General features: G+C 61.9%; 1 long non-coding RNA gene across 1 annotated transcript; it reads left to right on the forward strand.

Annotated features, from left to right (window-relative positions):
* Positions 1–9535: 9535 nt before the first annotated feature.
* On the forward strand, positions 9536–10073 carry LOC132322907 (uncharacterized). The gene is made up of 2 exons (XR_009485194.1): positions 9536–9760; positions 9813–10073. It is a non-coding gene; the product is annotated as an uncharacterized LOC132322907 (long non-coding RNA).
* The last annotated feature ends 3409 nt before the right edge of the window (positions 10074–13482 follow it).

The raw sequence follows: 13482 nt of genomic DNA on the forward strand, positions 1-13482 counted from the left end.
GGATTTGGGGTGGATTTGGGCGGGAATTTTGGGATTTGGGTGGCACGGGGGTGGCACTGCGGTGTCCCCAGTGTCTCCGCGGTGTCCCCAGGCGGTGGCGCTGGGCCGGCGGGGGGGGCTGCGGGGGCTGATTTGGGTGGGAATTTCGGGATTTGGGCGGGAATTTTGGGATTTGGGTGGCACTGCGGTGGCACTGCCGTGTCTCCGCGGTGTCCCCAATGTCCCCTCGGTGTCCCCCGGCGGTGGCGCTGGTTTGGGTGGGAATTTTGGGATCTGGGCGGGAATTTTGGGATTTGGGTGGCACGGCGGTGTCCCCGCGGTGTCCCCAGTGTCCCCTCGCTGTCCCCAGGCGGTGGCGCTGGGCCGGCGCGGGCTGCTGGCGCTGGTGGCGCGGGGGGCTGCGGGGCGCTGCGCTGGCGCGCGCTGGTGCTGCCGCGGGACCTGCGACACCGCGGGGTGGCGGCCACCAAGCGCCACCACTTCGGCGACGACGCCACCAAGGTGTGGCGGGCCATCCGCAGGTGGGGACACCTGGGGACAGGTGGGGACACCCCCACAGAGACCCCCGATGGCCCCGCCCACTGTCCCCCCATGTGTCCCTCAGTAATGTCCCCACTATTGTCCCCTCAGTGTCCCCGGGTGTGTCACCGCTGTCCTGTCCCTCTGTTACCTGTCTAATGCCACTGCCCCCAGTGTCCCCAGGTGTGTCACCGGGGTGGTGGCCCTGTATTACCCAGTGTCCCCAATGTCCCCATGATGTCCCCAATGCCCCAAATCCTCCCAGTGTCCCCAATGTCCCCAATAATGTCCCCAGCTTTGTCACCTGTCTCCTGTCCCTCTATTACCTGTCTGTCCCCACTGTCCCCAGGTGTGTCACCGCTGTCCTGTCCCTGTTACCTGTCTGTACCCAATGTCCCCGATGTCCCCACTGTCCCCAGGTGTGTCTCAGGTGTGCTGTCCCTGTCCCCAATGTCCCCAGGTGTGTCTCAGGTGTGCTGTCCCTGTCACCTGTCCCCAGGTGTGTCTCAGGTGTGCTGTCCCTGTCCCCTGTCCCCAGGTGTGTCTCAGGTGTGCTGTCCCTGTCCCCTGTCCCCAGGTGTGTCTCAGGTGTGCTGTCCCTGTCCCTGTCCCCAGGTGTGTCTCAGGTGTGCTGTCCCCAATGTCCCCAGGTTTGTCTCAGGTGTGCTGTCCCTGTCCCCAATGTCCCCAGGTGTGTCACAGGTGTGCTGTCCCTGTCCCCAATGTCCCCAGGTGTGTCTCAGGTGTGCTGTCCCTGTCCCCAGGTTTGTCTCAGGTGTGCTGTCCCTGTCCCCAATGTCCCCAGGTGTGTCTCAGGTGTGCTGTCCCCAATGTCCCCAGGTTTGTCTCAGGTGTGCTGTCCCTGTCCCCTGTCCCCAGGTGTGCCTCAGGTGTGCTGTCCCTGTCCCCAGGTGTGTCTCAGGTGTGCTGTCCCTGTCCCCAATGTCCCCAGGTGTGTCTCAGGTGTGCTGTCCCTGTCCCCAATGTCCCCAGGTGTGTCTCAGGTGTGCTGTCCCTGTCCCCAATGTCCCCAGGAGTGTCTCAGGTGTGCTGTCCCTGTCCCCAGGTGTGTCTCAGGTGTGCTGTCCCCAATGTCCCCAGGTGTGTCTCAGGTGTGCTGTCCCCAATGTCCCCAGGTGTGTCTCAGGTGTGCTGTCCCTGTCCCTGTCCCCAGGTGTGTCTCAGGTGTGCTGTCCCTGTCCCCAATGTCCCCAGGTTTGTCTCAGGTGTGCTGTCCCTGTCCCCAGGTGTGTCTCAGGTGTGCTGTCCCTGTCCCCCAATGTCCCCAGGTGTGTCTCAGGTGTGCTGTCCCTGTCCCCAATGTCCCCAGGTGTGTCTCAGGTGTGCTGTCCCTGTCCCCAGGTGTGTCTCAGGTGTGCTGTCCCTGTCCCCAATGTCCCCAGGTGTGTCTCAGGTGTGCTGTCCCTGTCCCCAATGTCCCCAGGTGTGCCTCAGGTGTGCTGTCCCTGTCCCCAATGTCCCCAGGTGTGTCTCAGCTGTGCTGTCCCTGTCCCCAATGTCCCCAGGTGTGTCTCAGGTGTGCTGTCCCTGTCCCCAGGTGTGTCTCAGGTGTGCTGTCCCTGTCCCCAATGTCCCCAGGTTTGTCTCAGGTGTGCTGTCCCTCTATTACCTGTCGGACGCCGCTGTCCAGGCTGACCCCGAGCTCCAGGCCTGGGTGGGCGAAATCTTCCGGAGGGGCTTCCTGGGCAGGAGGAGCTCAGGTGGGCACGGGGCACACCTGGGCACAGCTGGGCACAGGTGGGCCCTCACGTGGGCACAGGTGGGCACACGCAGGGTTAGGTGGGCACAGCTGACCCCTCCGGTGGGACACAGTGAGCTCAGGTGGGCACAGGTGACCCCTCCGGTGGGACACAGCTCAGGTGGGTACAGGTGACCCCTCAGGTGGGACACAATGAGCTCAGGTGGGCACAGGTGCCCCCTCGGGTGGGCACAGTTGAGCACAGGTGCCCTCAGGTGGGCACAGGTGACCCCTCAGGTGGGCACAGGTGAGCACAGGTGCCCTCAGGTGGGCACAGGTGGGCCCAGGTGACCCCTTGGGTGGGCACAGGTGACGCCTCAGGTGGCCCCAGGTAGGCACAGGTGACCCCTTGGGTGGGCCCAGGTGACCCCTCGGGTGGGCCAGGTGGGCCCAGGTGCCCTCAGGTGAGCACAGGTGCCCTCAGGTGGACACAGGTGACCCCTCAGGTGGGCCCAGGTGCCCTCAGGTGAGCACAGGTGCCCTCAGGTGGGCCCAGGTGACCCCTCGGGTCGGCACAGGTGGGCACAGGTGACCCCTCAGGTGGGCACAGGTGGGCACAGGTGAGCCCTTGGGTGGGCACAGGTGGGCCCAGGTGCCCTCAGGTGAGCACAGGTGGGCACAGGTGGCCGCTCAGGTGCCCTCAGATGGGCACAGGTGGCTCCTCAGGTGGGCCCAGGTGAGCCCTCAGGTGAGCACAGGTGGGCACAGGTGACCCTCGGGTGGGCCCAGGTGCCCCAGGTGAGCACAGGTGGGCACAGGTGACCCCTCGGGTGGGCCCAGGTGCCCCAGGTGAGCACAGGTGGGCCCAGGTGACCCCTTGGGTGGGCCCAGGTGCCCCAGGTGGGCACAGGTGACCCTCGGGTGGGCCCAGGTGCCCCAGGTGGGCACAGGTGACCCTCGGGTGGGCCCAGGTGCCCCAGGTGAGCACAGGTGAGCACAGGTGACCCCTCGGGTGGGCCCAGGTGAGCCCTCGGGTGGGCCCAGGTGCCCCAGGTGCCCCAGGTGAGCACAGGTGACCCCTCGGGTGGGCCCAGGTGCCCTCAGGTGAGCCCCGGCTGCCCCCGTGCCAGGTGTGCCGTCCCAGCTGGACTCCGTGCGGGGCCTCGTCACCTTCGTCACCACCGTCATCTACACCTGCTCGGCGCACCACGCCGCCACCAACAGCGGCCAGGTGAGCGCTGGGCACTGACCCCTGACCCCAGTGACCCCAGTGACCCCAGTGACCCCTGACCAGTGACCAGTGACCGCAGTGACCGCAGTGACCCCAGTGACCACAGTGACCCCAGTGACCCCAGTGACTGCAGTGACCGCAGTGACCGCAGTGACCCCAGTGACCCCAGTGACCACTGACCCCAGTGACCCCAGTGACCCCAGTGACCACTGACCCCAGTGACCCCTGACCAGTGACCAATGACCAGTGACCCCCAGTGACCTCTGACCAATGACCGCAGTGACCCCAGTGACCAATGACCACTGACCAGTGACCACTGACCAGTGACCCCCAGTGACCCCAGTGACCCCAGTGACCCCTGACCCCAGTGACCCCAGTGACCGCAGTGACCCCACTGACCAATGACCCCAGTGACCCCAGTGACCCCAGTGACCGCAGTGACCCCAGTGACCCCAGTGACCCCAGTGACCGCAGTGACCGCAGTGACCCCACTGACCAATGACCCCAGTGACCACAGTGACCCCAGTGACCGCAGTGACCCCAGTGACCCCAGTGACCCCAGTGACCGCAGTGACCCCAGTGACCACTGACCCCCAGTGACCGCAGTGACCGCAGTGACCAGTGACCGCAGTGACCCCAGTGACCCCAGTGACCCCAGTGACCCCCAGTGACCGCAGTGACCCCAGTGACCGCAGTGACCCCAGTGACCCCAGTGACCCCCAGTGACCGCAGTGACCCCAGTGACCACTGACCCCCAGTGACCCCAGTGACCCCAGTGACCACAGTGACCCCTGACCAGTGACCACTGACTGCTCTGACTGCTGACACTGACCCCCACAGTGACCTCTGACCCCCAGTGACCTCTGACCTCTGACCCCCACTGACCGCTAACCCCTGACCCCACCCCCGGGGCAGTTTTGGGGCGCTGGGGGGATTTGGGGAGGGGGCTGGGGGGTCTTTGGGGACACTTTGAGCTCCCCCCCATTTTTGGGGTCTCTCTCCATTTTGGGGTCCCTCTCTCCATTTTGGGGTCTCTCTCCATTTTGGGGTCTCTCTCTCTCTCCATTTTGGGGTCTCTCCCCCCATTTTTGGGGTCTCTCATTTTTGGGGTCTCTCTCTCCATTTTTGGGGTCTCTCCCCCCATTTTGGGGTCACTCTCCATTTCTGGGGTCAGTTTGATCTCTCTGACATTTTGGGGTCTCTCCCCCCCCATTTTTGGGGTCCCTCTCTGATATTTTGGGGTCCCTCTCTGATATTTTGGGGTCCCTCTCCCCGTTTTTGGGGTCAGTTTGATCTCTGACACTGGTCTCTCCCCTTCCCCCATTTTGGGGTCTCTCCCCCCATTTTTGGGGTCCCTCTCTGACATTTTGGGGTCTCTCTCCCCGTTTCGGGGTCCCCCCGGTGTTTCTCCCCAGTTTGAGCTGACACTGGTCTCTCTCTCTCCCCCCATTTTGGGGTCTCTCTCCCCCACTTTGGGGTCTCTCCCCCCATTTCTGGCCCAGTTTGAGCTGACACTGGTTTCCCCCCCCCTCCATTTTGGGGTCTCCCCCCTCCCCCCATTTTGGGGTCCCTCTCCCCATTTTGGGGTCTCTCCCCCCGGGGTCTCTCCCCCCGGGGTCTCTCCCCAGTTTGAGCTGACACTCGTCTCTCTCTCCCCCCATTTCTCTCCCCCCCCCATTTTGGGGTCTCTCTCCCCCACTTTGGGGTCTCTCCCCAGTTTGATCTCTGACACTGGTCTCTCCCCCCCCCCCCATTTTGGGGTTCCCCCCCCCATTTCGGGGTCCCTCCCCCCGGGGTCTCTCCCCAGTTTGATCTCTGACACCGGTCTCTCTCTCTCCCCCCATTTTGGGGTCCCTCTCCCCATTTCGGGTTCCCTCCCCCCGGGGTCTCTCCCCAGTTCGAGCTGTCTGACACTGGTCTCCCCCCCCCCCACCTTGGGGTCCCTCCCCCATTTTGGGGTCTCCCCCCCATTTGGGGTCCCTCCCCCATTTCGGGGTCTCTCCCCAGTTCGAGCTGACACTGGTCCCCCCCCCCCATTTGGGGTCCCCTCCCCCATTTCAGGGTCTCTCCCCAGTTTGATCTCTGACACTGGTCTCTCCCCCCCCCCCCATTTGGGGTCCCTCCCCCATTTCGGGGTCTCTCCCCAGTTTGATCTCTGACACTGGTCTCTCCCCCCCCCCCATTTGGGGTCCCTCCCCCCATTTGGGGTCCCTCCCCCATTTGGGGTCTCTCCCCAGTTCGAGCTGACACTGGTCTCTCCCCCCCCCCCCATTTGGGGTCCCTCCCCCATTTGGGGGTCCCTCCCCAGTTCGAGCTCTCGGCGTTCCCCCCGAACGCCCCGGCCGCCATGCGGGCGCCCCCTCCCCGCTCCAAGGCCGCGCTGTCCGAGCGCGACTTCCTGGAGGCTCTGCCGGCCATGAACACCACGGCCACGGTGCTGGCCGTGCTCTGGGTGCTCAGGAACGAGCCCATGGACCTGGTGAGACCCCGGCCCGAATTGCTGACCCGCCCCGGGACCCCTCCCCAAAATAACCCAGCCCAAACCCAGCCCAGTGCTCCCAGTCCCTCCCAGTGCTCCCAGTAACCCCAGTCTGTCCCTCCCAGTCCCTCCCAGTAACCCCAGTTCCCCCCCCAGCGCCCCCTGGGCCATTACCCAGTGCTCCCAGTAACCCCTCCCAGTCCCTCCCAGTGCTCCCAGTAACCCCTCCCAGTCCCTCCCAGTGCTCCCAGTAAGCCCTCCCAGTCCCTCCCAGTGCTCCCAGTAACCCCAGTTCCCCCCCCAGCGCCCCCTGGGCCATTACCCAGTGCTCCCAGTAACCCCTCCCAGTCCCTCCCAGTGCTCCCAGTCCCTCCCAGTGCTCCCAGTAACCCCAGTCTGTCCCTCCCAGTAACCCCTCCCAGTGCTCCCAGTAACCCCAGTCCCCCCAGCGCCCCCTGGGCCATTACCCAGTGCTCCCAGTAACCCCCCCCAGTCCCTCCCAGTGCTCCCAGTAACCCCCCCCAGTCCCTCCCAGTGCTCCCAGTAACCCCTCCCAGCGCTCCCAGTAACCCCAGTTCCCCCAGCGCCCCCTGGGCCATTACCCAGTGCTCCCAGTAACCCCTCCCAGTGCTCCCAGTAACCCCCCCCCCAGTCCCTCCCAGTGTTCCCAGTAACCCCTCCCAGTGCTCCCAGTAACCCCAGTTCCCCCCCCCAGCGCCCCCTGGGCCATTACCCAGTGCTCCCAGTAACCCCTCCCAGTAACCCCTCCCAGTGCTCCCAGTAACCCCTCCCAGTGCTCCCAGTAACCCCCCCCCCAGTCCCTCCCAGTGTTCCCAGTAACCCCTCCCAGTGCTCCCAGTAACCCCAGTTCCCGCAGCGCCCCCTGGGCCATTACTCAGAGCTCCCAGTAACCCCCCCCAGTCCCTCCCAGTGCTCCCAGTAACCCCCCCCAGTCCCTCCCAGTGCTCCCAGTAACCCCTCCCAGTCCCTCCCAGTGCTCCCAGTAACCCCCCCCAGTCCCTCCCAGTGCTCCCAGTAACCCCAGTTCCCCCCCAGCGCCCCCTGGGCCATTACCCCGAGCGGCACTTCACCGAGGGCGCGCCCCGCGCGCTGATCCGGCGGTTCCGGCGCCGCCTGCGCCGAATCTCCCGCGAGATCCGGGCCCGGAACGCGGGGCTGGAGCGGCCCTACCCCTACCTGGACCCCGCCAACATCGAGAACAGCGTGGCCATCTGAGACACCCCGAAACTGCCCGAAATCACCCCAAAACACACCCCAGAAACACCCCAAAAATACCCCAGAAACACCCCGAAACCGCCCTGAAATACACCCCAGAAATATCCCAGAAATATCCCAAATTCACCCCAAAATATCCCAAATTCACCCCAAACCAGCCCTGCCCCTGCCGGGACCCCGAGAACATCGAGAACAGCGTGGCCATCTGAGACGGGACCCAAAACAGCCCGAAATCACCCCAGAAACACCCCAAAACCGCCCTGAGATACACCCCGAAATCACCCCAAACCACCCCAAAAATATCCCAAAAATATCCCAAAACAAACCCAAAATACACCCTGAAATCACCCCAAAATCACCCCAAAATACACTCCAGAAATATCCCAAATTCACCCCAAAATATCCCAAATTCACCCCAAACCAGCCCTGCCCCTACCTGGACCCCGAGAACATCGAGAACAGCGTGGCCATCTGAGACACCCCAAAATATCCCAAATTCACCCCAAACCAGCCCTGCCCCTGCCTGGACCCCGAGAACATCGAGAACAGCGTGGCCATCTGAGACGGGACCCAAAACTGCCCGAAATCACCCCAAAATCACCCCAGAAATACCCTAAAACCGCCCTGAAATACACCCCGAAGTCACCCCAAAACACACCTCAAAAATATCCCAAATTCACCCCAAAGCAGCCCTACCCCTACCTGGACCCCGCCAACATCGAGAACAGCGTGGCCATCTGAGACGGGACCCAAAACTGCCCGAAATCACCCCAAAAATATCCCAGAAATATCCCAAAACAAACCCAAAATACACCCTGAAAAACACCCCGAAATCAACCCAAAAATACCCCAAAATCACCCCCAAAATATCCCAAATTCACCCCAAACCAGCCCTGCCCCTACCTGGACCCCGAGAACATCGAGAACAGTGTGGCCATCTGAGACACCCCAAAACTGCCCGAAATCACCCCAAAAATATCCCAAAACGAACCCAAAATACACCCTGAAATCACCCCAAATTCACCCCAAAATCACCCCCAAAATATCCCAAATTCACCCCAAACCAGCCCTGCCCCTGCCTGGACTAGGAGAACATCGAGAACAGCGTGGCCTCTGAGACACCCCAAAACTGCCCGAAATCACCCCAAAACTCACCCCAGAAACACCCCGAAATCACCCCCAAAATATCCCAAATTCACCCCAAAGCAGCCCTACCCCTACCTGGACCCCGAGAACATCGAGAACAGCGTGGCCATCTGAGATGGGACCCAAAACTGCCCGAAATCACCCCAAAATACACCCCAGAAACACCCCGAAAATACCCCAGAAACACCCCGAAACCGCCCTGAGATACACCCCAGAAATATCCCAAATTCACCCCAAAATACCCCAAATTCACCCCAAACCAGCCCTGCCCCTGCCTGGACCCGGAGAACATCGAGAACAGCGTGGCCTCTGAGACACCCCAAAACTGCCCGAAATCACCCCAAAAATATCCCAGAAATATCCCAAAATACACCCTGAAATACACCCCAAAATCACCCCAAAATACACCTCAAAAATATCCCAAATTCACCCCAAAATACCCCAAATTCACCCCAAACCAGCCCTACCCCTGCCTGGACCCCGCCAACATCGAGAACAGCGTGGCCATCTGAGACACCCCGAAACAGCCTGAAATCACCCCAAAATACACCCCAGAAACACCCCAAAACCGCCCTGAGATACACCCCGAAATCACCCCAAATCACCCCAAAAATATCACAGAAATATCCCAAAACAAACCCAAAATACACCCTGAAATACACCCCGAAATTACCCCAAAATATCCCAAATTCACCCCAAATACCCCAAATTCACCCCAAACCAGCCCTGCCCCTACCTGGACCCGGAGAACATCGAGAACAGCGTGGCCATCTGAGACGGGACCCAAAACTGCCCGAAATCACCCCAAAATACACCCCAAAAATACCCCAGAAACACCCCAAAACCGCCCTGAAATACACCCCAGAAATATCCCAGAAATATCCCAAATTCACCCCAAAATATCCCAAATTCACCCCAAAATATCCCAAATTCACCCCAAACCAGCCCTGCCCCTGCCGGGACCCGGAGAACATCGAGAACAGCGTGGCCATCTGAGATGGGACCCAAAACTGCCCGAAATCACCCCAAAAATAGCCCAAAATACCTCAAAACCCCCCGTGAAATATCCCCAAAACTGCCAAAAAACCGCCCTGAAATACACCCCGAAACCACCCCAAATACACCCCAGAAATATCCCAAAACAAACCCAAAAATATCCCCAAATCACCCCAAAAACCACCCCAAAATATCCCAAATTCACCCCAAAGCAGCCCTGCCTCTACCTGGACCCCGAGCTGTTATGCTCCATACTGGGAGCTGCTACTGGGCTGTACTGGTCTGTACTGGGAGCTGCTACTGGGCTGTACTGGTCTGTACTGGGAATATTAATATCTATTAGGAGCTGTTACTGGTCTGTACTGGTCTGTACTGGGAATATTAATATGTATTAGGAACTGTTACTGGTCTGTACTGGTCTGTACTGGGAGCCGTTACTGGTCTGTACTGGTCTGTACTGGGAATATTAATATGTATTAGGAACTGTTACTGGTCTGTACTGGGAGCCGTTACTGGGCTGTACTGGTCTGTACTGGGAATATTAATATGTATTAGGAACTGTTACTGGTCTGTACTGGTCTGTACTGGGAGCCGTTACTGGGCTGTACTGGTCTGTACTGGGAATATTAATATGTATTAGGAGCTGTTACTGGTCTGTACTGGGAGCCGTTACTGGGCTGTACTGGTCTGTACTGGTCTGTACTGGGAGCTGTTACTGGGCTGTACTGGTCTGTACTGGGAATATTAATATGTATTAGGAGCTGGTACTGGTCTGTACTGGTCTGTACTGGGAGCCGTTACTGGGCTGTACTGGTCTGTACTGGTCTGTACTGGGAGCCGTTACTGGGCTGTACTGGTCTGTACTGGGAGCTGTTACTGGGCTGTACTGGTCTGTACTGGGAGCCGTTACTGGGCTGTACTGGTCTGTACTGGGAGCTGTTACTGGGCTGTACTGGTCTGTACTGGGAGCCGTTACTGGGCTGTACTGGTCTGTACTGGGCAGAGGTGGGACACACCCAGGGAAGGAACTGGGATGGAACTGGGGTTAACTGGGATGGACTGGGGGGGACTGGGAGGGACTGGGATGGAACTGGGAGGAACTGGGATGGACTGGGAGGGACTGGGAGGGACTGGGAGGGACTGGGATGGACTGGGATGGACTGGGATGGACTGGGATGGAACTGGGGTAGGGGGCAGTCCCAGTGTCGCAACTGGGATATACTGGGGTTAACTGGGATGGAACTGGGGTGAACTGGGATGGAACTGGGGTGAACTGGGATGGAACTGGGGTGAACTGGGATATGGGGTGAACTGGGATGGAACTGGGGTGAACTGGGATATACTGGGGTGAACTGGGATATACTGGGGTGAACTGGGATGGAACTGGGGTGAACTGGGATGGAACTGGGGTGAACTGGGATATACTGGGATGAACTGGGATGGAACTGGGGTGAGCTGGGATGGAACTGGGGTGAACTGGGATATACTGGGGTGAGCTGGGATGGAACTGGGGTGAACTGGGATGGAACTGGGGTGAACTGGGATGGAACTGGGGTGAACTGGGATATACTGGGATGAACTGGGATATACTGGGGTGAACTGGGGCGTGACTGGTGCGGGGGTGGCTGAGGCCGGCAGGGCTGGAACTGGTCAGACTGGGAGCAGTGGGTGAAACTGGGATGGAACTGGGAGGGACTGGGAGGGAACTGGGACATTCCTGGGGCCGGGAGTGCCCTGACCGGCCGGACTGGGAGCACTGGGATGGACTGGGAGGGACTGGGAGGGACTGGGAGGGACTGGGAGGGAACTGGGATGGACTGGGATGGAATGGGAGGGAACTGGGAGGGAACTGGGAGGGAACTGGGGCAGAACGGTGAGGAATCTGGGCGGGAACTGGGAGGAACTGGGCGGAACTGGGAGGAACTGGGCGGGAACTGGGATCACTGGGAGGGGCTGGGATGGAACTGGGACGGAGTGGGCGGGAACTGGGCGGCACTGGGAGCACTGGGAGCACTGGGAGCACTGGGAGCACTGGGAGCGGCAGCGCCCGAGGGACTGCGGAACGCCGAGGGACCCCCCGGGACCCCCAGGGACCCCCCCAGGACCCCCCCAGGCTCGGGAGACCCCCAGGGACCCCCCCAAAACTCCCGGGGACCCCCAGAGACCCCCCAAAACCCCCCAAGGACCCCCTAAGGACCCCCCAAAACCCCCCAGGGACCCCCCAGGGACCCCCAAAACCCCCAACCCCCCCAGGGACCCCCAAAACCACCCAGGGACCCCCCCAAAACCCCCCAAGGACCCCCCAAGGACCCCCCCAAAACCCCCCAGGGACCCCCCAGGGACCCCCAAAACCCCCAACCCCCCCAGGGACCCCCAAAACCACCCAGGGACCCCCCAAAACCCCCCAAGGACCCCCCAAAGTCCCCAGGGAACCCCCAGGGGACCCCAAAACCCCCCCAAAACCTCAGAGACCCCCCCAGGGACCCCCCAAATCCCCAGAGACCCCCCCAGGGACCCCCAAAAACCTCAGAGACCCCCCCAGGGACCCCCTAAAAACCTCAGAGATCCCCCCAAGGGACCCCCAAATCACCAGGGACCCCCCAAAAACCTCAGAGACCCCCCCAGAACCCCCTGAGACCCCTCGGGGACTCCCAAAGACCCCCTGGGTGACCCCTGGGTGACCCCTGGGTGACCCCCGAGTGACCCCGAGTGACCCCGAGTGACCCCTGAGTGACCCTGAGTGACCCCTGAGTGACCCCTGGGTGACCCCTGAGTGACCCCTGGGTGACCCCTGACCCCAGTTTGACCCTGGCGTCCCAGGCGGTGCCCGGGGGGGGTGGGGGAGGGGCGGGGGCGGTGCCCGGTGGGGGAGGGGCGGTGCCCGGTGGGGGAGGGGGAGGGGCGGTGCCCGGTGGGGGAGGGGCGGTGCCCGGGGGGGGTGGGGGAGGGGCGCGGTACCGGCTGGGGGTCCGCACGGGGGAGCAGTGGGGGGGGGGGCACCCTGGGCAGCGTCACCCTGAGCCTGGTGGGGACAGCGGGGGTGGCACCGGGCTGGCACCTGGGCTGGCCCCGGCACCGGCTGCGGCCCGGCTCCGTGAGTGGCACTGGGGGCACTGGGAGGGACTGGGATAGACTGGGATAGACTGGGATGGAACTGGGAGGGACTGGGGTATACTGGGAGGGGACTGGGGGGGACTGGGGGGGACAGTGTGACACAGGTGTTGCTGTCCCCAGACTGCCTGGGTAGAGGTGACACAGGTGTGACAGGACAGGTGTGACAGGTGTGACAGGTGTGACAGGACAGGTGTGACAGGACAGGTGTGACAGGTGTGACCCAGGTGTGACCCAGGTGTCCCTGCCCAGACACTGTGCCTGGAGGTGACGTCCCCGCAGCCCTTGGGGACACTGCTGTGCCTGTCACAGACACTCTGGGTGGCACAGGTGACACAGGTGACACAGGTGACACAGGTGACACACAGGTGACCCAGGTGTCCCTGCCCAGATGCTGTGGCTGGAGGTGACGTCCCCGCAGCCCTTGGGGACACTGCTGTGCCTGTCACAGACACTCTGGGTGGCACAGGTGACACAGGTGACACAGGTGACACAGGTGACACACAGGTGACCCAGGTGTCCCTGCCCAGATGCTGTGGCTGGAGGTGACGTCCCCGCAGCCCTTGGGGACACGGCTGTGCCTGTCACAGACACTCTGGGTGGCACAGGTGTGACAGGACAGGTGTGACAGGTGACACACAGGTGACACACAGGTGACACACAGGTGACCCAGGTGTCCCTGTCCCAGACGCTGTGGCTGGAGGTGACGTCCCCGCGGCCCTTGGGGACACTGCTGTGCCTGTCACAGACACTCTGGGTGGCACAGGTGACACACAGGTGACACAGGTGACACACAGGTGACACAGGTGACACAGGTCATACAGGACAGGTGTGACAGGTGTGACCCAGGTGTCCCTGTCCCAGATGGACACTGCTGTCCCTGTCACAGACACTCTGGGTGGCACAGGTGTGACAGGACAGGTGTGACAGGTGACACACAGGTGACACAGGTGACACAGAACAGGTGACACAGGTGACACAGGTGACACACAGGTGACACACAGGTGACCCAGGTGTCCCTGCCCAGACGCTGTGGCTGGAGGTGACGTCCCCGCGGCCCTTGGG

Source organism: Haemorhous mexicanus, unplaced genomic scaffold (assembly GCF_027477595.1).
Source record: "Haemorhous mexicanus isolate bHaeMex1 unplaced genomic scaffold, bHaeMex1.pri scaffold_199_ctg1, whole genome shotgun sequence".
In the NCBI taxonomy this organism is placed as follows: domain Eukaryota; kingdom Metazoa; phylum Chordata; class Aves; order Passeriformes; family Fringillidae; genus Haemorhous; species Haemorhous mexicanus.